At 40.2% G+C, this 26186-nt stretch overlaps 1 long non-coding RNA gene across 3 annotated transcripts in view; it reads left to right on the top strand.

Moving 5' to 3' along the window:
- Positions 1-26186, top strand: part of LOC135973160 (uncharacterized) — a 66498-nt gene that overhangs the window by 20114 nt on the left and 20198 nt on the right. For 2 of the 3 annotated variants that reach the window (XR_010589864.1, XR_010589862.1), the window contains exon 2: positions 2137-3054. This is a non-coding gene — a long non-coding RNA (uncharacterized LOC135973160). The remainder of the gene's footprint in view (positions 1-2136; positions 3055-26186) is intronic. The other variant, XR_010589863.1, reaches the window with a different exon arrangement.

Genomic DNA, 26186 nt, shown 5'->3' with positions numbered 1-26186 from the left:
CAACTCAGTCAGCCCTTGAAAACTCACATGGCACAAATGGACAAAAAAAATCAGTCATAATACCAAAAAGTAGGCCTGGCAACAACCAAAGAAAATCATAGAAGTATATGTGATGGACTTCCCCGGGGGTGCAGCCAGGAACTGGGGTACCCCTGGCATACCAATCTAGGTCCCTGCTCACACTGTGAGGTTGTGACAAGCTGCAGACCACTCCTGGTCCTGCACTCACACAAACCTTTACATACGTGGGGACACACCCAACTGCAGTTACATGAAGGCTTCACCTCAACCACTCATGAACTAACAATAGAGAGATTCCAGTGAGCTCAACCCTACAGCTCCACAACTTAGGACCCCAGAGCTGTACTGTCTTGCCCTGGTCAAAAGTCTGGCCAGTATAGGTTTTTACTCAGTCCGCCACTCCCTCAAAGTGGAGAGGACAATGCACCAGTTTTTGTCCCTGTGCAGATTCCTCAAGCACTTCTAGCAAAAGTTTTAGGTAAAAAATACAAAACAGATTTATTAACTACAGAAAGTTAGATTTTAAGTGATTATAAGTAGTGAGCATACAGATCAAAGCAGATGACCTAAGAAATAAAACAAAACACAATCTAAGCTTTATAAACTAGATAGGATTTGTATCAAGCTGTGTCTCACCCTGTTACCTAGTACAAGTAGGTTACTGCTTTTGCACACACGGTCAGGAATTCCTCTGTCTCGTCTGGAACCCCCTTCCCCAATTCAGTCTCAGGTGTTTACAGGTATTGTGTTATAGGGGGAGTGAGACCCAGTGATGATGTCACTTTGCCCTTTTACATCTTCTTCCAGCTTGCTGGAAAGATCTTTTGCTATGCCATTAGTCAAACAGTCTCCATTGCTGCTGTGCTATCTCTGAGAGGTTTCCTTTGTACACAGTTCCTGGGGTAATCCTTATGCTATTTCTGAGAGGTTTCCATTGTTCACAGTTCCTGGAATAATCCTTGTGAGTGTCTGTATTCTCCTCAATGGGCCATCAATGTTGTTTGGCCTTTTTATTGTTGTACCTGAAAGACTGCTTGTGGGTGTTCCCAACTTCATAACATGTTTCAGTGGCATGTACATAGCAAAACTTTGTAACTTCATATACAATGATAGCACATACAACTTAACAGGATATCAATGTTCAACCAATTAAAACTTTAAAAATGATACCTCACAATGCATATTTTGTACAAAACTTATCTTAATTATATCACCATGGTGAATATGGGGTGCAAAATGTCACTTTTTTTAAAAAATGGAGATATCCTATCTCCTAGAACTAGAAGGAACCTTGAAAGGTTGTTGAATCCAGCTCACTGCCTTCACTAGGAGGACCAAGTACTGATTTTGCCCCAGATCCCTAAGTAGCCCCCTCAAGGATTGAATTTACAACCCTGGGTTTAGCAGGCCAGTGCTCAAACCACTGAGCTATCCCTCCCTCCTTTGGGGCACAGAGTTTCTCAGAGGAAAATGTGAGCAAACACAAGAGGGGGCCATCACATACTCTGTTTTCATAGTTGAGTGGTGGCCCCATCTGCAGAATTGCAGATGAAATATGGATAATCTTAGGGCTATAAATGCATGTGAATGAATGAGAATCCAGTTCTGTTGACTATCGGATCTTCCTTGAAGAAGGAAGGAGGAGGTTTCCTAGCTATTTATTGTTATTGTCTGTTTATATGTAAGCCATCCACATGCTATTATGGGTCTGAACTTCAAAAGTGAGATCTGGATTTATACTTCCCAATTTTCTGGGATGTTCAGATCTGGGGTTCACACTTTCTACCTATCCCAGGTAGAGGGGCAAGCTGTGGCGTCTGGGTCAAGACCAAAACTTTTTAAAAGTTCATTGGGTTTGGAGCCACAGTTTTGGCTCTGGTCTGTCTCTGGTTCAGAAGTGGGTTAAGTACCCAGAAGTTCAAGTGCTTAGTTGAACTTATCTATACATCTTGAATCAGCAAATATAAGGTTGGAAATCTTGCAAGTGTGTGTTCGCTCATGAAATACCTGAGATTATCACTGCCTGTCCCAGCTGAAAAAGAAAAATACACAGGCATACAAGAGAGATTAAAATATAATATTCTCTTTCTTTCATCATTTTTTGTTTAAATCCAGGTTCATCCTGCCACAAAATAAATACAGAAACAAAAAGCTGCAGGTCCAGATTCTTTGTGCTGGAAAACCACCATCCATTGCCTTCAGTGGAGTTAAACCAAAGCTGAATTGAGGACCAAATTATTTGCTGGTGAAACTTTATTTGTTGACTTCCATGTGTGTCAACTAGCAAGGAATTTGGCCTTAAATGCAGATTCGGTTTATGAGGTAGGTAATATGTAGGGTCAGTTTTTATTTTATCTGATCTGGTTGGACCATCCTGTGATGGTTCACCCCATAAGGCTTTATGGAAAGGTGCTTATGAATGTATATATGACATAACTAAAATATTTTTTATGCTACATATGTCATATAACATATCTCTGTAAAGGTTATGATCTACTGAATCTATTAATCCTGTTTGTATGCATGTATAATTTTTGTATTTGAAGTTATTAATATTGGCTGTGTACTGGCTTGATTTTTAAGTAGCCTTTGTAAAGCATTTGGTCAGCTTCTTTGAGAAAGGAATGTGCAAATTAAGTGCCCAATCAAGAAGCACTTAAGGGACAATCTTGGAAGGCTCCAATCCACGTAAGAAGTCAACATGAGGACATTCAAGGTAGCAGGTAAGCAATGGCTGCTGCCTGTAAAAACTGGGTCATGCGTGGACATATGACTTGCCCCTGTGACTCCAAAACAATGTTGGAGCTGGACTTTGCATAGGAGAGAGGAGGGGGTCTCCACCCACAAGAGAAAGTCTACTTAAACCCCTCTATTTTGTCTTCAGCTGGCTAAAGAGAGAGCCTCTCCATCCCCAAGGATACCTGAAAGAACTTGGAACAAAGGACAATAATTACTGGGAGTGTGAGTGATTGCTGGGCCCAGACTAGAAGGAGACTAGTCTCTAAAAGGAAGCTTATTGGAATTCCTCTAAGGGTGAGGTTTTTATCTGTACTCGGTTTTCTTACTGTGTTAGACTCAGACTTGCGTATGTATTAATACCTGGGAGGGGCCAACAGCAGTGCATATCTCTCTATCAGTGTTATAGAGGGCGAACAATTTATGAGTTTACCCTATATAAGCTTTATACAGAGTAAAACAGATTTATTTGGGGTTTAGACCCCATTGGGAGTTAGGCATCTGAGTGTTAAAGACAGGAACACTTCTGTAAGCTGCTTTCAGTTAAGTCTGCAGCTTTGGGGAACGTGGTTCAGACCCCTGTGTCTACGTTGGAGCAGAATGGCATGTCTGGCTCAGCAAGACAGGGTGCTGAAGTCCCAAGCTGGCAGGGAAAGCAGGGGCAGAAGTAGTCTTGGCACATCAGTTGGCAGCCCCAGGGGGGTTTCTGTGATCCAACCTGGCACAGGTCCCCAATATTAATCTTATTCATAGAATCATAGAATATCAGGGTTGGAAAGGACTTCAGGAGGTCATCTAGTCCAACCCCCTGCTCAAAGCAGAACTAATCCCCAACTAAATCATCCCAGCCAGGGCTTTGTCAAGCCTGACCTTAAAAACCTCTTTATTAAAGTATACAACCACAACTACAAATATTGTTTTCTGCTCAATCATTTACGTTACTTCCATGCTTATAATCTTACTTTTATGATTGTATGGCGTTTTGTTTTTTAACTTTATGCATATGTTTAGCCAAGAAAACAGGAATAGTCATATTCGTTTTTTCTCCTCAACTTCTTGTATAGTTCAATTACAAATGTAGAAATTTAACACTGAGTTAAAAAATAGTATTAGCCAATGTCTGCTTTAATGCCTTTTATTATTATTTTTCTCTTTTAATTTTAAACCATTCCTTTGAACAGCTGGAGGCTAATAGGAGCACAACTGACAAGAATTCAATTATCTCATTTAACTAGAGACCAGCGGTTGAATTGCTTGAAGCATTATTTAGTAGCATTACAGTCCCTAAGCCTTAAACACTTCAAGATGAAATATGAGTAATCCTGTGCTATTTCCACTCTGTCTTAGATCTCTAGCTACAGTATTCTTCTTACAGCTTTCCTACTTATACCCACACTATTGAGGGAGGAAGAAGGAAAGAAAGATACAAATAAAGTAAAATAAGAACATCTATCCCAAGTGAACTCTCCTCTACCAAGGAAAATCAAAGAGCAAAACATTTACATGCCTTAATCCTTGTGTATGTCTTGGTGTGCGCACAGGATTCAACCTGAGTTTGGGGCAAAGGTGGCTGTCTGACACCTTTGCCATATTTGGGACTGCCAGAAGCCACTTTGGCTGCCAAGTGTAAATTAAAGCAGCTTCAGATTGCTTTGACTTACATTGTCAGGTAAAAAGAATGAGGAGTACTTGTGGCACCTTAGAGACTAACACATTTATTTGGGCATAAGCTTTCATGGGCTAAAACCCACTTCATTACATGCATGCAGTGGAAAATACAGTAGGAAGTATATATATATACAGAGAACATGAAAAAATGGGTGTTGCCATACCAACTCTAACGAGACTAATCAATTAAGGTGGGCTATTATCAGTAGGAGAAAAAAAACTTTTGTAGTGATAATCAAGATGGCCCATTTCAAACAGTTGACAAGAAGGTGTGAGTAACAGTAGGGGAAAAATTAGCATGGGGAAATAGTTTTTCCTTTATGTAATAACCCATCCACTCCCAGTTTTTATCCAAGCCTAATTTAATGGTGTCCAGTTTGCAAATTAATTCCAGTTCTTCAGTTTCTCATTGGAGTCTGTTTTTGAAGATTTTTTGTTGGAGAATTGCAACTTTTAGGTCTGTAATTGAGTGACCAGGGAGGTCGAAGTGTTTTTGAACGTTATAATTCTTGACGTCTGATTTGTGTCCATTTATTCTTTTGTTTAGATACTGTCTGGTTTGGCCAATGTATGTGGCAGAGGGGCATTGCTGGCACATGATGGCATATATCACATTGGTAGATGTGCAGGTGAACGAGCCACTGATGGTGTGGCTGATGTGATTAGGTCCTATGATGGTGTTCCTTGAATAGATCCGTGGACAGAGTTGGCAACGGGCTTTGTTGCAAGGATAGGTCCTGGGTTAGTGTTTTTGTTGTGTGGTGTATGGTTACTGGTGAGTATTTGCTTCAGATTGGGGGGCTGCCTGTAAGCAAGGACTGGCCTGTCTCCCAAGATATGTGAGAGTGACGGATCATCCTTCAGGATAGGTTGTAGATCCTTGATGATGGAGAGGTTTTAGTTGGGGGCTGAAGGTGATGACTAGTGGCGTTCTGTTACTTTCTTTGTTGGGCCTGTCCTGGAGTAGGTGATTTCTGGGTATTCTTCTGGCTCTGTCAATCTGTTTCTTCACTTCAGCAGGTGGGTATTGTAGTTTTAAGAATGCTTGATAGAGCTCTTGTAGGTGTTTGTCTGTGTCTGAGGTATTGGAGCAAATGCGGTTGTATCTTATGCCCAAATAAATTTGTTAGTCTCTAAGGTGCCACAAGTTCTTTTTGCTGATACAGACTAACATGGCTACCACTCTGAAAATTGTCAGGTAGTTAACAATGGTTCAGTATCAAACTGGGAGGACATATCTAGTGGGGTCCTGCAGGGGCCAATCCTTGGTCTGAGTACTATTCAATATTTTCATTAATGACTTGGATAACCAAGTGGAGAGGGTACTTATAAAATTAGCAGATGACACCAAGATGGGGAGGGGTGGGTTGCAAGCACTTTGGAGGACAGGATTAGAATAAAAAACGGCCTTGACAAATTCCAGAATTGCTCTGAATTTAATAAAGATGATATTCAATAAAGATAAGTGCAAAGTACTTCACTTAGGAAGGAAAAATCAAATGCACAACTACCAATAGGAAATAACTGGCTAGGTGGTAGTACTGCTGAAAAGATCTGGGGGCTATAGGGGATTACAAATTGAATAAGAATCAAAAATATGATGCAGTTGCAAAAACGGCAAATATAATTCTGGGGTCTGTTAACATGACTGTTGTATGTAAGACATGGGGGGGGGTAATTTTCCCGCTCTACTTGGCACTGGTGAGGCCTCAGCTAGAATACTGGGTCCCATTCGGGGACCACACTTTAGGAAAGATGTGGACAAATTGGAGAGAGTCTAGAGGAGAGCAAAAGAAGTGATAAAAGGTTGTGGTGTCCCTAGCCTCTGTTTGTCAGAGGGTGGAGATGGATGGCAGGAGAGAGATCACTTGATCATTACCTGTTAGGGTCACTCCCTCTGGGGCACCTGGCATTGGCCACTGTCGGCAGACAGGATACTGGGCTGGATGGACCTTTGGTCTGACCCAGTACGGCCATTCTTATGTTCTTATGTAAGGTTTAGAAAACCTCACCTACAAGAAAGGTTAAAAAAACTGGCTATGTTTAGAGAAAAGAAGACTGAGGGTGGACCTGATAACAGTCTTCAAATATGTTAAGGGCTGTTATAAAGAGGACTGTGATCAATTATTCTCCATGTATAGTGAATGTAGAACAAGAAGTAATGGGCTGAATCTGCAGCAAGAGAGATTTAGGTTAGATATTAGGAAAAACTCTAACTATAAGGGTAGTTGAGTGCTAATTATGCTCAGTCACCAGTCAAAATTCTTGACCTCGTGTTGCAGAACTAATCGATCCAAATGAATGAATAGAGTATATTTACTACAGCTGATTGGAAACTGGAAAAAAAATTGGATGCATTTTTCTTTTGAGATTTTGTATTCTTTGAAAAGATACTTTAAATTTCAATACCCAAATTCAGGGGAAGGGAGTCAAGAGTGGAGCTAAAGCTCTGAGATTCTATCAGACTAGCTCCCACTGTCTAATCAAGGAATTACTCTATCGAAGTAATACTCCACTGCTAAATATAAATTTTCATCCAGGTCCCATTGGGCCAGTCTAGAACCTGAGTTCAACATTTTAAAATAACATGTAATGCTTGGCCTTTATTTGAACATTCCTCTAGTAAAAAATAAAAAGTCAATTCCAGATAACACAAAGCATACTGTACCCTATCACATTCCAGTGAGATAGTCTAGGAAGCCGGCAGTGCTGATAAAAAGTTAAGCCTTCTCCTTACTTAAAAGAGATGAATTGCCTGTATAAATCTTCAGATGTGAAGGGACACAAGGAGATGAGTTCTCCAGTGTCTCCGATTAAATACAATAAATTAGTGGAACTACACTACTGAGCTTTAATCTTGCCATCTAAGAAAAGTTTAGGACTTGTATGAGACTATGAAATGTAAATGAATTGCAGCTCTGGCAACCTTGAATCTTAGTTTAAAAAAAATATGGTAGAGGAAAGCTTCAGATAAAGCTTCAAGAAGGAACAGGTGGAGTTATGTGATTCACATTCATATTAGAGGCGAGGTAATCTGCAGGAATTTCCTGGTATTGATAAACAAGAATAAAGATCCCAGTCACAGCAGGTTGGTATATCAAAGGTATGCATGTGACTAGTTAATGACTGAAGTGCCTATATGTATGGAGACCCCCATACTTTCATACTGTGAAAGAGAGACCTTTACCACCACCTGAAGTTCTGACTAATCAGGATGAGGGAAGAGAAGTGAGCAGCCCCTGTGCCCCCAGAACTCTGGCTGGAAGGAGGCCTATGGCAGGACAAGTGGCATATGTTGTTGATGCTGCAAAGAACAGGCCCAAACATAGATTGGAACCAGAGCTTAGAGGTTGGCTGAGGGAGCAGTCCAAGTGCACAACCAGGCTGGCAGAGAGATCCAGATTCAATGGCAAGTACAGATGCCTGGTGAGGCAGTGGAGACTGGCACTCACCACTCCAAATTCACACCACACCCAAGCATCAGTGACCCTGGCAACAGGAAAGAGGTACCCTATTTTGGACCTAAGGGCTTGAGTCTGGAGTGCATTTTGGACTCTCTCTGTCTCTCTCTCTCTCTCTCTCTCTCTCTCTATATATATATATATATATAAAACCTTCTTATTGTGACTCGTGTGTTTCTTTGATTGCAAATGTTCCTGCCAGCACTACTCCTGAACTGGTGCATCTTATACACCATCCCTTACTCTAGTCTTATACAGAGAGTTGAAAATTCAGTGTGTTCTGATTCCAAGATAATACTAATCCCACTTCAAATTTAAATGTTTCAGGTATAATTGAAACATCAAATTATTGTGTTTTATTTGTGATAGGCTAATGATTATATACACACACACACACACACACACATTTGTTAATTAATTTCTATGTAAATTCCTGTCTTCCCAAAAGTAGTGGATGGAGAGAGAGAGAGATTTGGGTCTAATAGAGATTTTTTTTCCACCCCGAGAAGCATGCATTGGAAACAGTTTAGCACACCAGGGTGGCTGCCCTACATGTGTATATAGGCACAATCTCACTATACACCTCATTACTGGACTGATGCTCAAGCATGCCTTGACTTAGGAGGATGGGAGATGTAATGTGTTTGCTAGAGATCATAGAATATGAGGGTTGGAGGGGACCTTAGGAGATCATCTATTCTAACCCTCTGCTCAAAGTAGGCCTAATCCCCAGATAGATTTTTGCCCCAGATCCCTAAATGGCCCCCTCAAGGATTGAACTCACAACCCTGAATTTAGCAGGCCAATGCTCAAACCACTGAGCTATCCCTGCCCCCATACCCCTGTTCTCCACTGGAAGGAATCCAACCTAATCTAATATTTGTGACTGTCTTGCCTTCTAATGGTTGAGTGTCTGGAGAGAGAATACAGGCTTGTGTTTAGTACCACCTGCCCTGTTTCTACCACCATCAATTAATGGACATTCTCCTTCAGCTCGTATCACAAAGACCTGTGTTGTTAGCCTGGGGATCTGTACATATGGCTACACATGTGTAGCGTGCACTCACAGGCTGAGAGAAGGGTATTGAAAGTTTAGCCAATAGAAATCAATTAATAAGGACATGAATGAACACTCTCTTTTTAATATAAGAGTGCAATATTTAGAGAAATCTGAAGAAACATTCTGGTGCAATCTCCCCAAATACCAATATATCCTTAATAACAACATCCTCAGTCCCCACTACAGCAGTACTATGCCCTTGTATATTTTCAACAAAGAAGACTTCTGATCTTTAACATTGGTCTATTGGTTAATTTCATTTTTATTTCATTTGGTTTTTAATTGCAGCATGTCCATCTCAGCTTTATGTGGCATACAGACTGGGAATGCTATGAATGAGCAGAAGAGCAGACAGGAATGTCCCCAAGCTGAGAACCCCTCCCAGGGAGGTTAAGTTTTCTTTGGAATCACTGTAGGCACCCAACAAGACAATTCAAATACATACCTGCCAAAATACCCTTTAGCAGAGCACTGAAGACTAGCTAATTAGAGGTACTTGTACAGCCCACGAAGATAATGTGGCTCCGCCTCTACTAGGGTTGCCAACTTTCTAGTCACACACAACCGAACACCCTAGCCCTGCCCCTTCCCTGAGGCCCCGCCCCCGCTCACTACATTCCTCCTCCCTTGGTGGCTTGCTCTCCCCCCCACACACTCACTTTCACTGGGCTGGGGCAGGGGGTTAGGGTGTTGGAGGGGGTGAGGCCTCTAACTGGGGGTGTGGGCCAGGGTCCCTTTTCGACTGGGTGTTCCGGTCGAAAACCAGACACCTGGTTACTCTAGCCTCTCCGTCCATAGATGGGACAAGCAGTGGAGCAGAAAGGACCTTACTGCTTAAGGAGGCATAAAACCTGTCAGAGGACTTATTTTCTTTTGAGATTCACTCCTCTACGTACTGGTTCTTTTAGTGTAGGTGGTTCTTCTAATTGTCATGCCTGTACTGCTTCCTTTCTCATAGTCCATGCCATCTTCTGACAGGATTGCATTCCCATTAAAAGTTGATCTTAAAGAGGAAGGCAAAGCTGCTCACTCTACCTACCAGTGCAATTCTGTAAGGTTTTCCATATGTGCTGCAGGATTTTTCTATTTTATTCCTAGCAACCTCCTCCGAACAGGTGCTAAGTGGGCTCAAAAACTTGTTGTCCTGCCCCACTGTTGATTTATAGCATGTTCATCTTGGATTTCACATGGCTCCCTAATGAATATACATGCTGTGAATGAAAAGAGAACCAACTTTTCATTGCCAGTGATAAACATCTAGGCCAAAGCATTGAAATATAGGTGCCCAAAGTTAGCTCCAAAATTCATAATTAGTCCTCTAAGTGAAAGGTGATTTTCAGAGGTGCTAAGATGTCACAAACCCCACTGACACCAGTGGGAGCTGGAGATGCTCAATGCATTTGAAATCAGGCAACATTACTTACATTGTGAGCTCTTGGTGACAGGTACTATTTTTGTGTTCTGTGTCTGTTCAGTGCCTAACACAATGGGGCCCTGGTATACGACTGGGACTTGTAGGTGCAACAATAATAATAATTAATAACAACAATGATAATATTGTAGGTGCCTAAATACAGACTCAGGAGCCTAACTTTGAGCACCCAGAATTGAAAAGGCTGGCCCTAGGTCCTAATTCTACAGCACCATTGAAATGAATACGGTTCAAAGTGAGTAGCAGCTACAGAATTCTGCCCCCCAAAAGTAAAAGTTAGATGATCTTACTAACAAGAGAGAGCAGGAGTAGAAGTGTGTTTAGTTGATATTTCTCACCAATCTATACCAGCCAGCACGACATTCCTATCAGGATATACATTGCAAAGACAGTGCCAATAAATCTAGATTGGCTTTCAGCCAAAAAAAGTTATCACTGCGCTCAAAGATCTTGGCTTCTCCTCAGGAAATAAAAAAGCCTCATTCTCATACATTTCTAGCTGCACAGTTTACATTAAATTAAAATATATGTTTCATCCATTTAGTAGACTGAATCATAAAAGCTGTATACTGCTGCACTAGCTCTTTGCTATGCATTTCAATGACAGGTTTGTGACTAGACCAGAATTTTAACTGCACTTCAAATATTTTTTTTAATTCATTACAGATATTTTATTATTTTTTTTTAAATTGAGGTAAATAGAGTATACGCTTTTAATAATTTCTATGAAAGAGGGTTAAAGCGAGAGAAATAGTGAAATTGTATGTTTTCAGATTGGGAAGCATAATTATTTTGCCAAAACATGATTCAAATAACTGTCTAAATATTTGGAACATCTTCAAATAAAAATCTATCCAACCTGCTTTTGACATTTAAATTAATTTGAGCAGAAAATGTGACACACAGTTCAAAAGAAGGTGTTAGTTAAACCATAGAGTACTATGTTGTTCTCTACCCAGAATTATGATTTAGCATTCAGACAGACTTTTGAATGTTGGTGCATTTTTACCAGCTGCTTAGCTAGTCAGTCTAAGCCATTGAAACAAAGTGACAGTAAGAACTGTGCAAGGCTGTTTTCACTGATGGTGAAATCAGCAAAACAAAATAGATACAAGAACAAAATATGCAAATTGCAAACTTTTTTCACATCAATGTCTTTCCCAATAGAAAATGCAGTGTCTAGAGCAGGAAATCTATCATTTGTTCATGGAAAGACTCAAAGATTAAAAGTTGTTAAACTCATACAGTTTGCACTCGTGTAAAGTGGGATGTCGTCCCTTTAAGAATCTTAAGTATAAAGGATCATCCTTTCTGGTGACATCATTTCCCTGCACGTGTGGAACAGACATACATTCTAAAGATTCCATGGCCAGACACCAGTCCTTACAGTTAGCATAAGGGAGAGATTTTCTGCTTTAAAACTTGAGCTACCTACCATATGAGTCAAAGACAAATCTGTCAACCACATAGTTTACGTAGGACCTGAGATGGATGAAGCAGAAGAGAAATGACTAGAGCAGACGTGATAGAGCTTTCATGGCAATTCAGACCAATTATGACACACAGAATATTTTTAATCCTGTGTTGTGGCTATGAAGAAGGCAAAGAAATGTTCTTTTGTCTTCACTATTGCATCTGTGCCACCTTGCACTGTGGAACTGTTCCAGGTGGTAGGTAGCCTGGTTAATCTGGGCTGTTTGCATTTAATTATGGTGTCAAGGTAATCTTGCTGGTAGGAACTTACATATCACTTTGATGGTAAACTCACTCACTTACTACTAGAATGACTTATCTGCATCTGTAGAGACAGAGTAATGACACAAGGGAACAAATGCTGTATCTTTCCTGCTTCGGTCACAACTGGTGTTAGCATATATTGGGGGTTGATCATTCAACAGAGGATGCGACAAGGGGGATGCAAAAGTAATTTTAACCACCTTTACACTTCTCTGGTCCTGGAGTCCACCCCAGCCCTTAGTATAACCTAGAGCAGACTCCAGAGATTCTTACAGCCAAGATTTCCTTGGCCATGCTCCTTAGGAATGGGAGGTAGCACAAGAACTGCTGCATCACCCAGGGATTCCCTAAGAGAGAGACCCTCCATCAGCTAGCTAAGTTGCCTTTATAGCCAGTGTGAGGGCCAGGATCTGTTCATAAACCTCCAACTGTTTTGAAGACTCTGGTTTCATGGATAGAATCATAGAATCATAGAATATCAGGGTTGGAAGGGACCTCAGGAGGTCATCTAGTCCAACCCCCTGCTCAAAGCAGGACTAATTCCCAACTAAATCATCCCACCCAGGGCTTTGTCAAGCCTGGCCTTAAAAACCTCTACGGAAGGAGATTCCACCACCTCCCTAGGTAACCCATTCCACTGCTTCACCATCCTCCTAGTGAAAAAGTTTTTCCTAATAGCCAACCAAAACTCCTTGTTCTGTCATCTGGTACCACTGAGAACAGTCTAGATCCATCCTCTTTGGAACCCCCTTTCAGGTAGTTGAAAGCAGCTATCAAATCCGCACTTCATTCTTCTCTTCTGCAGACTAAACAATCCCAGTTCCCTCAGCCTCTCCTCAGCCTCCCTCAGTCATGTGTTCCAGCCCCCTAATCATTTTTGTTGCCCTCTACTGGACTCTTTCCAATTTTTCCACATCCTTCTTGTAGTGTGGGGCCCAAAACTGGACACAGTACTCCAGATGAGGCATCACCAATATTGAATAGAGGGGAATGATCACGTCCCTCGATCTGCTGGCAGTGCCCCTACTTATACAGCCCAAAATGCCGTTAGCCTTCTTGGCAACAAGAGCACGCTGTTGACTCATATCCAGCTTCTCATCCACCGTAACCCCTAGGTCCTTTTCTGCAGAACTGCTGCCTAGCCATTCGGTCCCTGGACTGTAGCAGTGCATGGGATTCTTCCAGCCTAAGTGCAGGACACACCTGGTCAGAAACAGAAAAAATATTTTCAGCAAAAAAATTCAAAAGAAACAACAAATTTGCAGTTCTTGAAAACTCATTCCCCACCCTCATGCCCCGAAAACGGACACATTTGTGTTGTCAGTTTCTCCAAAAACTGGAAAAATTAGAAAGAAATGAACATTTTCTATGAAACTTTTCATTCCTCCCCTCTCCCCCAGTAAAAAAGGCCATTTTTAATGGAAAATAATTCTTTACTGAAAACTTTTGACCAGCTCTATTTTGCTATTTCCCTTTTGATGTTTTCTGCCATTGTTTAGCTTTGCTTATACTTGTACATCCCTCCTACTCCAGCTCCTTTTTTGTACATACCAGAGGAGTGTGCAGAGTTCTAGCACAAATCTACCTGTGATAAATCTGACTAGGCAAAAATTGCAGAGGATTTTTTTCCCCATTATATTTCTGGTTAGCAAATGCAGGAATTCTGTGTTACGGGGGACTCACATTTCAGAACAGGATAGTCTAATGGGAAAGAAATTCTGCTCTAACATCAGTAACTCCTATCCACCCCATCCTGAAGAAGTGAGATGAAGCTAAGTATATATTAAAGATTACATAATAAAACCTGCTGCCATCAAACCCCAGAAGCCTATTACTCACCTCCACTATTAGTAGGCATTTAGAGTTTAGACTTCACGCCATAAAAAGCTCAGATTTATTTAGCTTACTTGAGCCTTGAAGCTTGAGTGGGCTCCAATTTGGGGCATGTAAATTTTGTTTCCTTTTAAACTTAAATAATGATTCAATTTTTAACACTTGTCATAACCTTTCCACTCCTTTTGCATACAAAGTGCTGAAGTACACATACTCGGTAATGTTTCTAGTAGGATGTAGTTACCGCACAGCAACCTCAGGAGAGCTGTGCCCGTGACGGCAAATGCTTCACTTGCACATTCTGTCCATTTATAAATGAGATGTGAAAACAATTCCTGCTCATCTCCACATTCCCAAAGAGACTCACGTGTTAGTAAGCAATAGAATGAATGTATGCTTAAGCCTGTGTTTCAAGGCAGTTTCCAATACATTGGAAACGTGTTTCTAGGGGTGGATGCTACTATTTAGAGAGTTTTAATGTAGAGATGCAAAAAATAAGCTATGTAGAGAGCAGCTAATGTTCAATTCACATCACCCTTCTTAAACAAGGCAAGGGAACCCCCTCCAACATAGGTAATGCTTGCTGGGAGACTCACATTGCCGGCCATTGGATGTCACTGTTGCTCTGCTCAACTCCTGCTTCTTAGTGTATGCACAACGTGTCTCAAGTGGCACGTGACCAGGATTCATCACTGAATTTGGTCCACTGGTTGGATCATTGGCTTCCCCAGCCTGAGCTGGGAAATGATGGGGACTGTGACATAAACACCGATTCATGCCCCCAACTCCTGCTGAAAGAACATGTTTCTAGTGAAAATAGTGTTTATTAAAGAAGGCAAAAGATTGAGAAATTGGCAGTTGTAATTTTTGCTTGAGTTGATCAAGGAAGAATGGGTCAGGTTCATCCCTTATGTACCTTGAAGCCAATGGTTTAAAGTAGCTTGAAACAGGTCAGGGAACTCTCAGTGTACCAGCCCTGGAGAGGGGAGCTGTCCCCCATGCCATGGAGAAAAGGGGGAGCCCTCCATGTTCTTTCAGCAGAGGAGCGGGGGGGGAGGGGGGGGGAGCTGTGCTTCTTCTCCATTCCCCGTTACTTTAATCCCTCCCTGTAGGATCCTGACCTGACAGTTTGTTAAATATATATATGACAGGATCCTTGTACAGGTGAGATGGCTACAGATGGGGGTTGAAGTAAGCAGGAATGAAGATTGGAGGAAGCAGAGGGAGAGCTCCACCTCCTCCAGGACTGGTACAGGGAGAGTTCCCCTTCCTGTTTCAATCTACTTTACGCTATTGGGAATTGATCCCTTCTGCCTGTTGCTGGCATCCCAGATGGCTATTGGGTTTTTCCCAAAGATGTTTGATGTTTGTGCATCTGGGCTCATTGGCTTTTCTTTCAGACTGATTAAATATTGTGCTATATGATTTTTGTATGGCACTCTGATGCCTTCTATAGGTGCCTTGCAATCTGATCAAAGCATATAAAACAACAATAAGAGCCACGGGCATGTTAAGAACAAAGCATGCCAGCAAAGAGTGTCTCCTTTTTTTAGGCATGTGTGTGTGGATTTACACCCCAAAAATTAGAGCTATAAGAAAATGCAATAGGTGTAGATAAATCTGGGCTCTTATTACAGTTGGCTACATTTTCCTTACACATTACACTGGTGGCACTTCATTGAAATCAGCTTAGTTTCCCAGTATATCTGAAAGGAGAACGTAGCCTATTATCCCACTACATCTTATTTGAAAAATGAATTCAAATTAGTTTGGAGCATTGTGTCTCTCAGGTAAGTTGGTAAATGAATGTGTATGGGAAGTTGTCTAGTAGATCATTGTTAGGCCTGGTTTTATTTAACACCTTAATAATCTGGAAGAGAAGGTAAACAGCATACTAAATAAATTCATAGATGATATTAAATGTTGGAAGAGCTGTGAATACGTGTGAGGTCAGATAATAACACAAAGAAAAGTAGAGAGGTTAGAAATTTGACAGGAAATAAAAAAAGAGTCAGCCTGAAAGCATGCAGGCAAATATACATGAGAAGCAGATATTTAATGGGAAGGAAGACAGCAATACTTTAAGGGAACTGGGAGGAGAGTAGATAGCATATTAAGTATGAATTTAAAATGCAGAATGGAGGAAAAAACTAATGGGCTTTTGGGAATTATACACAGAGTCATCAGATCATAAATCAGGAAAATAATAGTCTTTTCTATAGCAATGAAGAGACCACCCCTACAATGCTTCCTTAGCATTGCTAGCTCTTGCAATTTTTATTGCAAGTCTCACAATATTCGGGGTTATTCCCTTAAAGACACAGCTCTTAGAGTCAAATGATCACGTAAGAATCTCAGTTTTCATTAAAAATTAAGATTCTAGCTCCCATAATTGTAGATAAAAACTTGAAAATATGAATCCTAAAGGCTCAAAATCTAGAGGCTAATAAAAAGAACCCAAGCTTCATATGTTTTAAGCTAGTCTCATGATTTTTTGGATCCTGATGTGTGAATTTTGAACATGTGGAATTGGCAGTACTGCTTCCTTCAGTTCTGGTCATCTCAACAATTGAAAGCTGTCAACAAATTGGAGGCAGGTTAGAAAAGATCAACAAAAATAATTAGGGAACTAGAAAGGTGAATTTAAGAAGAAAGCATTCAATAAGAGTAGTTAGCCCAAATGATGACTGTGGGAGTAAAATAACTATTTACAAGTATTTGAAAGGAATACGCTTCAGAAAGAATGATGAAATGTCTAAGATGTCCAAGGTGGTAACTCAGAGTAATGGGATGACATTAAGCAATAGTTAATTTAGAGGTAATAACAAGAAAACTTTGTTATCAAGAAGGAATGGTGAGTGGAGTAGGTTCCCCAGGGATGCAGTGAAATGACTGGCACTTAAAACTCAACACTGAAGAACATACTACAGGAAATAATCTGGAATGGACATGGAGATAGATGAGATGATGTCCTTTCCATTCCTAATTCTTGACTAGGATGCTCTGAAGCTTTTGAGGTTCACACATTACAAGTTATCTTTCCTTTTTATTGTCTGGTGTTTTTTCTAAAAAGAAAGAACAAACCTTAAAATGAATATTATTGCTGAGGAATATAATGATACATCAGAGGCCAGTAATCCATTGCCAACAGGAGGTTATATATTAGAGCCATTCTTGGAAATATGTATTAAGAAATAGCATTTAAAAACAGATGGATCAAGAAGTTAGAAAAGAGAGAGCTCTCATAGTAAACTTACAAATTTAACTAGGCTTTGCAAAACTCTTTAGAAATTTCATGATTGGGAGAAAAGTGGCAATTCAAAAAGAGTCTGGTAGAGAGCCCTGATAATTGAAAACTGGCATCTTGAGTCAACGGTGCCACCCTATTGAGTGTTACTATCTGTATGTAGTCTCAAAAAAAGAAGGAAATAGAACTCCTGCTTTCTTTTATAATAAGAGTAGGTGGAGCTGAGGAGGGAGATGAAGGCTTATCCTTTTTTTTTTTTTTTTTGTAGAATTGTGGCCTTCACTGGCCTTGGTGTTTGGCATTTTGTGTGTATGTGTGTGTTCAGAAGAATGTAGGACAATGTCTAACAGCTGGAGACTTAAAGTAAAAATATGAAGGCACCTGCTGTAATGGGGCTAATTTTGCTACCAGGAAAGTGGTACTGACTGTTGCATAAGAGACAGACAAAATAGAAGATTGGAAAAAGAATGGTACTCCAGATTCTGCAAGTTGAAGAAGAAGAAGTCTTCTGAAACATCAAAGCAGCACAAAGTATTGTGTCTGTAGGTAGGTGAGTAGGGAAGATGTGGGTTTACCTTAGGGTATATAAACTAGGAGCAGGACCAGAAAGCTTATATATTCAGTTTCCACATAGATTTAGAGTTATGATCTCTGAATATATATAATACAAATATTAGCTCCCAACAGAAATTAGATTATCATCGAGTCTATGGGCCACAAGTATCTGTAAAAAAGACACCCTTTGGTATATTTTTTATTAATGTGTTTTTGTGTTTATAACTTTTCTGTCTGACCAAGTTCGGACAAGCAGTTACCTATATGCGTGATCATATTTGAAAAGCCCAATTTCTAACTGAGATTGATGGTGTCTTTATCTGCTTTAATCTGGAGCATCTTTGCTTTTGACCATGTATAAATTGCATTACTTTCCAATTAATTTCCGAAGACTCATTTGTAGCACTCTACCACATGTGTTCTTCTCTTCCATTATTTTCTCAGTTATGTATATTCACTCAGCATATATTTTATATATGGTTTGTCATGCTTCATGAAGGGGTTTTGTCTCTCTCATGGCAAACATAATTGCAATTAATATGTCAAGTAACCTGTTGCAATGGTGTATGCATGCGTAAACAACAAGGATCCCACAGGTAAAGGAATGCATGCTGGATGTGGAATGGTTGAAAGAAAGGACCCTTTGGTTGCACCAATGAGGATTGCACTCAGAGTTTAGGCACATTTAACTTTATGCACATTAGTAGTTCTGTTGAAGTCAGTGGGCTTATGCTTAAAGTTAAGCACATGCTTAAGTGCTTTATTGGACTGAAGACAGGAATATTAATGAGTTGGAGCCATTTTATTGATGATTTATGGTTGTGTCAGATTCAGAAATTAAGGTGGCAAGACAGTGTCTAAAGGAATGACTAGAAGGGTTTATTCTTCTCAGAAAGGTTACAGAAGAGGAGAGAAAGGTTAAAAAAATAAAACACCCGAGTAACTCTACAAAGAAAGATTCAAATTAATGACTGGTGCAAGCCCCCAAATTGAGATCTGATCCATATGCCAAACATCTAAAAAATTAGAGGGTTTCAGCCTGGAGTTTGGTGCAGCCAAATGGGAGTCATTTGCAACATTCAGATTTTGCAATTGTCTTGAGCCTCTCTGTAATGAGTATATGGAGGGAGAGGAAATACAATGCAAAAATATTACCTACAGAAGTCAATGGGAGGCTCTTGGTGCCAGTTGGATTGGGCTCATAAAGGTTTTAAGTGAGGGTGATCCAGTTAAATTAAATACCTGGGGGAGTTGAATAGTTGAAGGGAGTGCATTAAAAAAAAGTGTTATACCTGCAAATCAGTTTAAGATTGGCCTGTATTATTAACGCATCATGTCAGTGCACAGTATCAGTGAGGGAGTAGGAAATGCTATTAAACTACAAGGACCTTTCTGCTGCTTTTACTGCTTTGCCAATCATAGGATTCACATAGGTATTCAGTCTAGGCTGAAGGATAGATGTTATTTAACAAACATGGGGACAATAATGTTTCATGGTCACATATAGACACATGCCAGCCTTCAGCTAACCACACATTTGTGGCTTGGATGTAAAACTCTTAAGGGACAAAATCTGATCTTATTTATTGCTAAGATTGTGTCCCATTGTTTTTACCTTCAGATGAAGAGACCACTACTTGGTTAGTGAAAGGATAGCATCATCTGGCTCAGCCAATAAAGAGCATGTCTAACATTACATTCTTCAGAAGGTAATGAGTTACATACACCCAAGCCAATATATTAAAATCTACTGACCTGTTTTGGCCAGGACTGGATATTCTGTACCGATTCCTCTCAGTGCTCAGCACAGACCTCTCTGGCTGTGTGGCATTCAAAGAAGATGTTGCTGATGCATGAAACAAACAAATTGCTGGCTGTTGTGTCAGAAATTGCAACAACTCCTGACGAAAAATTGCTAGGTCTATTTTATTTCAAAGCAACCCACAATACAGAGAATCTCTACTCGGGAACTTTAACATGAATAACCCATTCCTATTGATAATAAAATGATTTTTCTCCCCCTACATCCTTTAAAATCCAAATAACAGCATGCAAATTGAAATATGCACCTGGATCAGAATGCTGTCAGATATCAACTCTCACTCTTGAGGACTATTTGTAAGCATAGAGAAACATCCAGAAAGTCGTAATAAATTGCTGTGGTACGCTGTTCTGGCAGCCGTTAATAAATCAATATGAAGGGGAGTTCTGAAGGGCAAAATGTTGCTGTCAGTGGGTGTCCGATTTAATTTTGCTCAAAATTAATATTTGGGATATGATAAGTGAGCTGGCAGGAACAGATTTCATGATTAATTCTGTAGAGTCAAAAATGCTTTGATGGCACTTTAATAGCAGCTTCACTGATCTAAAAGTCTCTGAAACTAGCTCATATACTTGAGTTCCCAAATCATATTATAAAACCTTTTTTGTTTGTTTATAAATAATAAATGAAATGTTAAAATAAATGTTAAAAAATGTAGGTTCAAATACTGCTCTCAGTTACACCCGTGGAAATATGCTGTTGACTTTAATGGAGTTAATCTAGATTTACATGGGTGTAACTGAGAGCAGAATTTGGATCCTGGTTTATGAACACTGCACTCCTATGGAGAACAACTAAGTCCAGATCTGCAATGGAAATTAGGAGCCTAAGTACCTTTGTGGATCTGGACCCTAGTGACTTAGTGACTTGGATGCCTAATTCTTTCTGCACTCATCCCAGTGTAAATCAGGAGTCTATGGAGTTATGTTGGGGAAAGTGAGAGGGGAATCAGGCCCTATATTTTGTCATCAAATAATATTTGAAGATGTATTTGTGCAAGATGTCTAGCTAAAGTAGAATTTGGAATGTATAGGATCCCTGTTGTTTTTAAATCAACCTTGATATTAATAAAAATAATACTTAGCGGTTGTACTTAGTCGGGGAGACATTTCATCCATGGATCTTGGAAGACTTTGCAAACATAGTTAATGGACGACACCACCATCCTGTCTGTCACTCAGGCCCATAAACTGCATGTCATCTTGGAATTGAACCTCTCTATAGGACCCAACATCCAGCTATGTTTAAATCTTGCTGATTCTTTCTGCACAACATCTGTAAGATAGAGCCTTTCTCATCAATTCACACGGCTAAAACTCTCATCCAGGTTCTAATCATCTTGCATCTTATTTACTGCAACATCCTTTTCTCTGGTCTTGACAAATGCAAACTAGCCCCACTCATATCCATTCAGAATACTCCTTCAAAGAACATTTTCCTAGCTCATCATGCTGACCATGTCTTGTTCTTTGTATCCTTCCACTGCCTCCCCCTTCTCTGTCACATCAAACATGAACTGCTTGTTTTCACTTTCAAGTCCTGTCATCATAGTCAATCCCCACGCTACCTACTCTCACTTGCTATTGATGCTTGCCTTCGATCATGATGCCCACCTCCACTTCCCGCTTGTTAAATTTTCAAACAAGCACCTTTGTGTTTTCACCCATGCTGTCCCACACGCTTGGGAGGAGATTTCTGTCAACATCCAAAAAGCCATCTCATTATCCATCTTCAATCCCGCCTCAAAATCTTTTCTTTGCCATGATGCCTACAAAACAAACTTGACAACAGTTAGGCAGCTGGTGTGCTGAGACCACTGCCTGTCATGCTGACCAACACTCTATCATTGTTTGCTTGTATTCCCCTGTCAGTTTGTGTGTTTCTATCTGCTGTCTCTAGTCTTATACTTAGATTGTAAGCTCCTTGGGGTAGGGACCATCTCTGTGTTCTTTGTGCAGCACCTAACACAATGGGGTTCTGCTCCGTGATTAGAGCTCCAAGATGCTAGGGTAATACAAATAATAAAGAATAGTAAGAACTTACAACACCCTTGTTAAATTCATGCATCAGCACTCAGTCACACTTCTTTGACATAACTGAGTGTTTTGAACACAGATATGGGTGATTATTGTCATCAGTGGCACCTGATACCAAATGGAAGTCAGACTGTGTCAAGTCAGACCACTCACATCATGCACAAGTGGGCAGAGAGCTGAACATATTTCTCAATGGTCAGCAAAAAAGCATGATTCACACCCGGTCTATTTAGGCATGATGTTGGATAGAACTCTCACATATCAAGACCATCTTACAAAAACAGTGACTAAGGTCAAAATGCACAACAGCCTGCTCAGAAAACTGGCCAGAATGACATTCAGCAGTTGAGTATTGCGCTCCAGTTTGGGCTTGCTCATCTCACCCAAAGATGATCGACATACAACTTAATTCCACCTTGCGTATTATTTCAGGCACACTTAAATCTACTCCTCTTCCATTTCATCCAGTTCTCTGCAATATTGCTCTGGCCAGTTTTCACAGAGAGGAAAGCGTAGCAAAGCTCCTGACAAAATTGCGTGATATGCCACATCCACTGTTAAAGACTTGTTTAATCCACCACATGGTCATCTGCCTTCATGTTGCCCATTGTGGGGTGAGGAATTTATGGTAGAGGACATGTGGTGAGCTTCATGGTCCGCAGAGAAAGTGACAAATAATTATCTTGTCTCGGACATCACTCATTGTCAACCTGGGTTTGATTTACCGCAAAGGCAATGGAGCCTTCTGAACTGGCTTTGTAGCGGACATGGAATTTGTGCTGCACTGGAGTTTCAGTGGTGTTTTAGAGATAATCCATTATGTCAGTGCGGGCAGCCACAAAGCACAACACATATTGTTGAGGATTGCAAAATGACTGAACATCCTGGAGGTCCTAATGCCTTGAACATCAAGAGGAGCAGAGCAAGCTGAGTCCAATCTCCCTTTCCCAACACCTCTGTGTTCCTCTCTCCCTGTACTTCCTTCCGCTCCCTCTTTATCCTTCTGGACTGATCGGCTGTCTCTTTTTCTGACCCAGCCTGAGGATCTAAGTAGCTCAGTCAGCTTTCTCCGGGGGAACTAATTTGTGTCCTAGAGATCAGAGTGCAGGTTCACCTGTTTGGTGCCTGCACTCTGTCCCAAGCAGTGGTGTAAATGATGGCATAAGCTGGTCAGACTATGGGAGTAAAGCAGTCAAATTTATTTGGCACACCTATAGAATTCTGAGCTCTTGAGATAGACAACAGTAAAGAAATTTGGAAAAATAAAAATGAATCAATGGATTGTGTGTGTGTGATGTATGTACACATGAATATTGCAAACAGGGAAAGACAACACATTTATATACACACATTTATGCAATCCATATGAAAATGCATGCAGATGCGTAAAACATAAAAAAAGATTAACTTCAGCAATGAAAATTACCCTCTTTATGTTTATGCATTTTTAAAATTTAGACTATTTCTAAGAAGTCCTGGAAACTAGCCATCTTGGTAGCTGTATTGCCAAGAGGTTAGGCTCCTTCTGAATAATGACCTAGGAGTGTTCGATGCATAGATTGCACTCCGTGTACTTGATCTGTGTCCTGAAAGTTTGAGGTATATGGTGGATGAGCAAAATGATTTTGAAAACACTTTGCTATTAAAACATTATGTTAATTTTATCATGAAATGAACCAGTTTGATGGATTTGATATAATTTCACTCCCCTGGCTCATATCTATTAAAATTAATATTATGGACCCAATTGTGCCTGACACAGCATGGATTGGGGAGATGACATCTGCAGAAGCAATCTCTTGAAAGGAGGAGCGGGGTGAAGGCAGTGTCCTGCCTCTGCCATCCCCATTCACCAGCAGAGCTAGCCTCTTGCAGAGGGGAATACATACTGCAGGTTTTCAAAGGGTGTGGCTATGATTCCACTTCCTTTATGTTCCCAGAGTCTTGGGCCAGAGTCTCTGTTGGTGTAAATTAACAAAACTCCATTGGCTTAAATGGAAACTAAGCTGACTTATACTAGTTAAGCATCTGGCCATTTTTCTCTGTCGCAGACCAGTGTTTCCATGAGCTCCCTCTAGGGTGGTCAATTTCAGTTCCATTCCTAACATAGCCAGTTGCCAAAGATTCACAATCTGGCCCTGTAACCACAAAGACATCAGCAGTTTAGATCCTTCTGAATCACAGCGCAACAGAAGACTTCCACTATTCATCTTGCTTCATAAAGCCATTAAGTGAGAACAATATAAAACAAGCAGCTGTATTGTCGAGTACCCAATCTCCAGCTGTCAGTCATGGAAAATGCATCATTAATTTCTGAGAGGTTTCTTTCTTGTATCTTTCAGTGAGTGAAAAGGTGAAAATGAAAAATACATTCTCTTACATAACTGGACCATTTTGATTATAAAACTAACCATAATTTTCTCATGTTGCCACAGAAACGGGCTGTAGTTCTCTGACTCATTCCATGAAATTAATGCAATCTTTTAATTTGAGACTGTTTGTTCGATGCAGGAACTTCAGAAGCAGCACTTTGATGTCTTTCTGTTGCCAAGGAAAAGCCTTTAATTAGGTCACCTAAACTTCATTTTCTTTCAGACTTTTCACTTTTACAATTCCCTTTTTCTTCTGCTTCCTTTGATGTTTCAAAATATATGCCAGTGATATTTAAGTTTATTTATTATGCATTGGCATTAAACTTTTGCTATTAACATTTATTCATACCCTTGAAAATTGATTAGTTAATTAAGTGCAGGAGGCCTCTTATGGAAAGCTATTCATTCATGTTTCATTTAGTATTCTACATGCACACTGTACAATACATACATATTTTTCAGCAATAACAGCTGTTACTTATATGGAATGGATTTTACAACCTCCAATGTAGTGGCATTTAAAATTAAACTTTTCTTTTGTACTATTAAGCCCATCTGTAAATTAAAATAAACTTTGACTAATTCAGTAAAAGGGACCAGCTTCCTAGAACCAAAGCTGCAAATTGCAATGTAGAAGCTTCAGACTAAATCTGGGTGAATGTTGTAATGATCATTAGTGTCAATAAACGGAGAGAATACAATTGCACTGCCTTTGCAACCCATTTTTATTCACTGTTTGGGAGCATTCCGAGAGGCAGGGTTTTGTTGACATGCATGTTTGAGGGAAGCTAGTATTCACCTGAGTACATTTGTTCACATGTAGATACACATATTTGAGCTGGAAATGATAGAAGTTACTGTCATCCATAAAGGGAGCAGAAATAATACCAAGTGACCAGTCACATAGTTCTAATGATGAAATGCAGCCTGTACAGAAGGACACCCAAGGTTTACGCACAAACCAAGTCTCATTTAAATGCTCAAAGTAGGACTTAAGTGCACAGGCTTTGTGCAGGTGCCTTGCACTGGGTTCAAATTCACCCACAGTGAATATGGGATGAATACTTTCAATTAGCAGATTGTGAGCCACCCAGTGGCTGAAATTTATTTGCCTGAAGTATTAGCCAAAGAGTTGCATTTTGTACCTGCTGCAAAGCATGCTGAGGTCAGTGGGAGTATATCCATTGACTGCTGTGGGATTTGGATCAGACCCTTCATGGGCAAATTTATAAAAAAAAACACTGTCTGTTCATGGACAATCCATAAACAAAAGAAAGAACTAAATTCATCAGATACATTGCTCATGGTGAATACTGTGAGCACATAGGTGTTGGAACTAGGGGTGTGGGACATACTGCTGCACCCCCTGGCTTGAAATGGTGTCCATCATATACAGGATTTACAGTTTGGCTCTCAGCACCTCCACTATAACAATTGTCACAGCACCCCTGTGTGAGCCCTTCCACTATGGGCCAAAACTTTCAGTTTTCCAGCTGTTTGTCCAGTGAACCAACCTCTCATTCTAGACCTAGATGTGTGTCTCTGTGTCTGAATGCACAATGTTTTGATGTGACTTTGCTGTGAATTGCCACCCATACCAACATTTTCAGGCCTGTCTTTTTTGTGTTTGTCCTAGTTACTAAAAGGAAATTTGCCTCATTAATTAATCAAATACATAAATATATAATTTTGTCTAAGATCAGAACCACAAAATGAACTATTTCCTTTTCTTTTATGATCAGGGATGCTTGTTTTGTCACTCCAATTTTATATTGCATGATTTTTTTTTTTTGCATTGTGATACCATGATTGGAATGTGGTGGAGGTTTGTCCTGCATTTTGATTTGTCAATGACCATCTTAAGAAAGAGACCTGTTTTTTTTTTTTTTTTTTTTTTTTTTTTAAAGATGCTCAATTTGCACCATGGAGTCATACAGAAAAGATCTTTTCATATTCCCATTCCTTCTCTCCCTCTTCCAGAGTGTGAATGTTCCCTGCAGAATATTCCTCAGTGCTTCATAGATTTGAAAGCCCAGACAGATGGAAAGCCAGTGGCACTTACCATGAAATAAAAATGGAACAAAGAATAAGATCACAGCATCATGTACTCTTGTGGAATAAGAGTTTTAGTTAGTGTGTGTGGCAAGCAAAAGGGATTGAAGTGTTGTGTGTCTGTGGGAGTTACAGAGGCAGCAAGAGGGGCAAA

The sequence above is a fragment of the Chrysemys picta genome, chromosome 8 (assembly GCF_011386835.1).
Source record: "Chrysemys picta bellii isolate R12L10 chromosome 8, ASM1138683v2, whole genome shotgun sequence".
Classification (NCBI taxonomy): Eukaryota; Metazoa; Chordata; order Testudines; family Emydidae; genus Chrysemys; species Chrysemys picta.
This window is presented reverse-complemented; position numbering and strand designations above follow the sequence as displayed.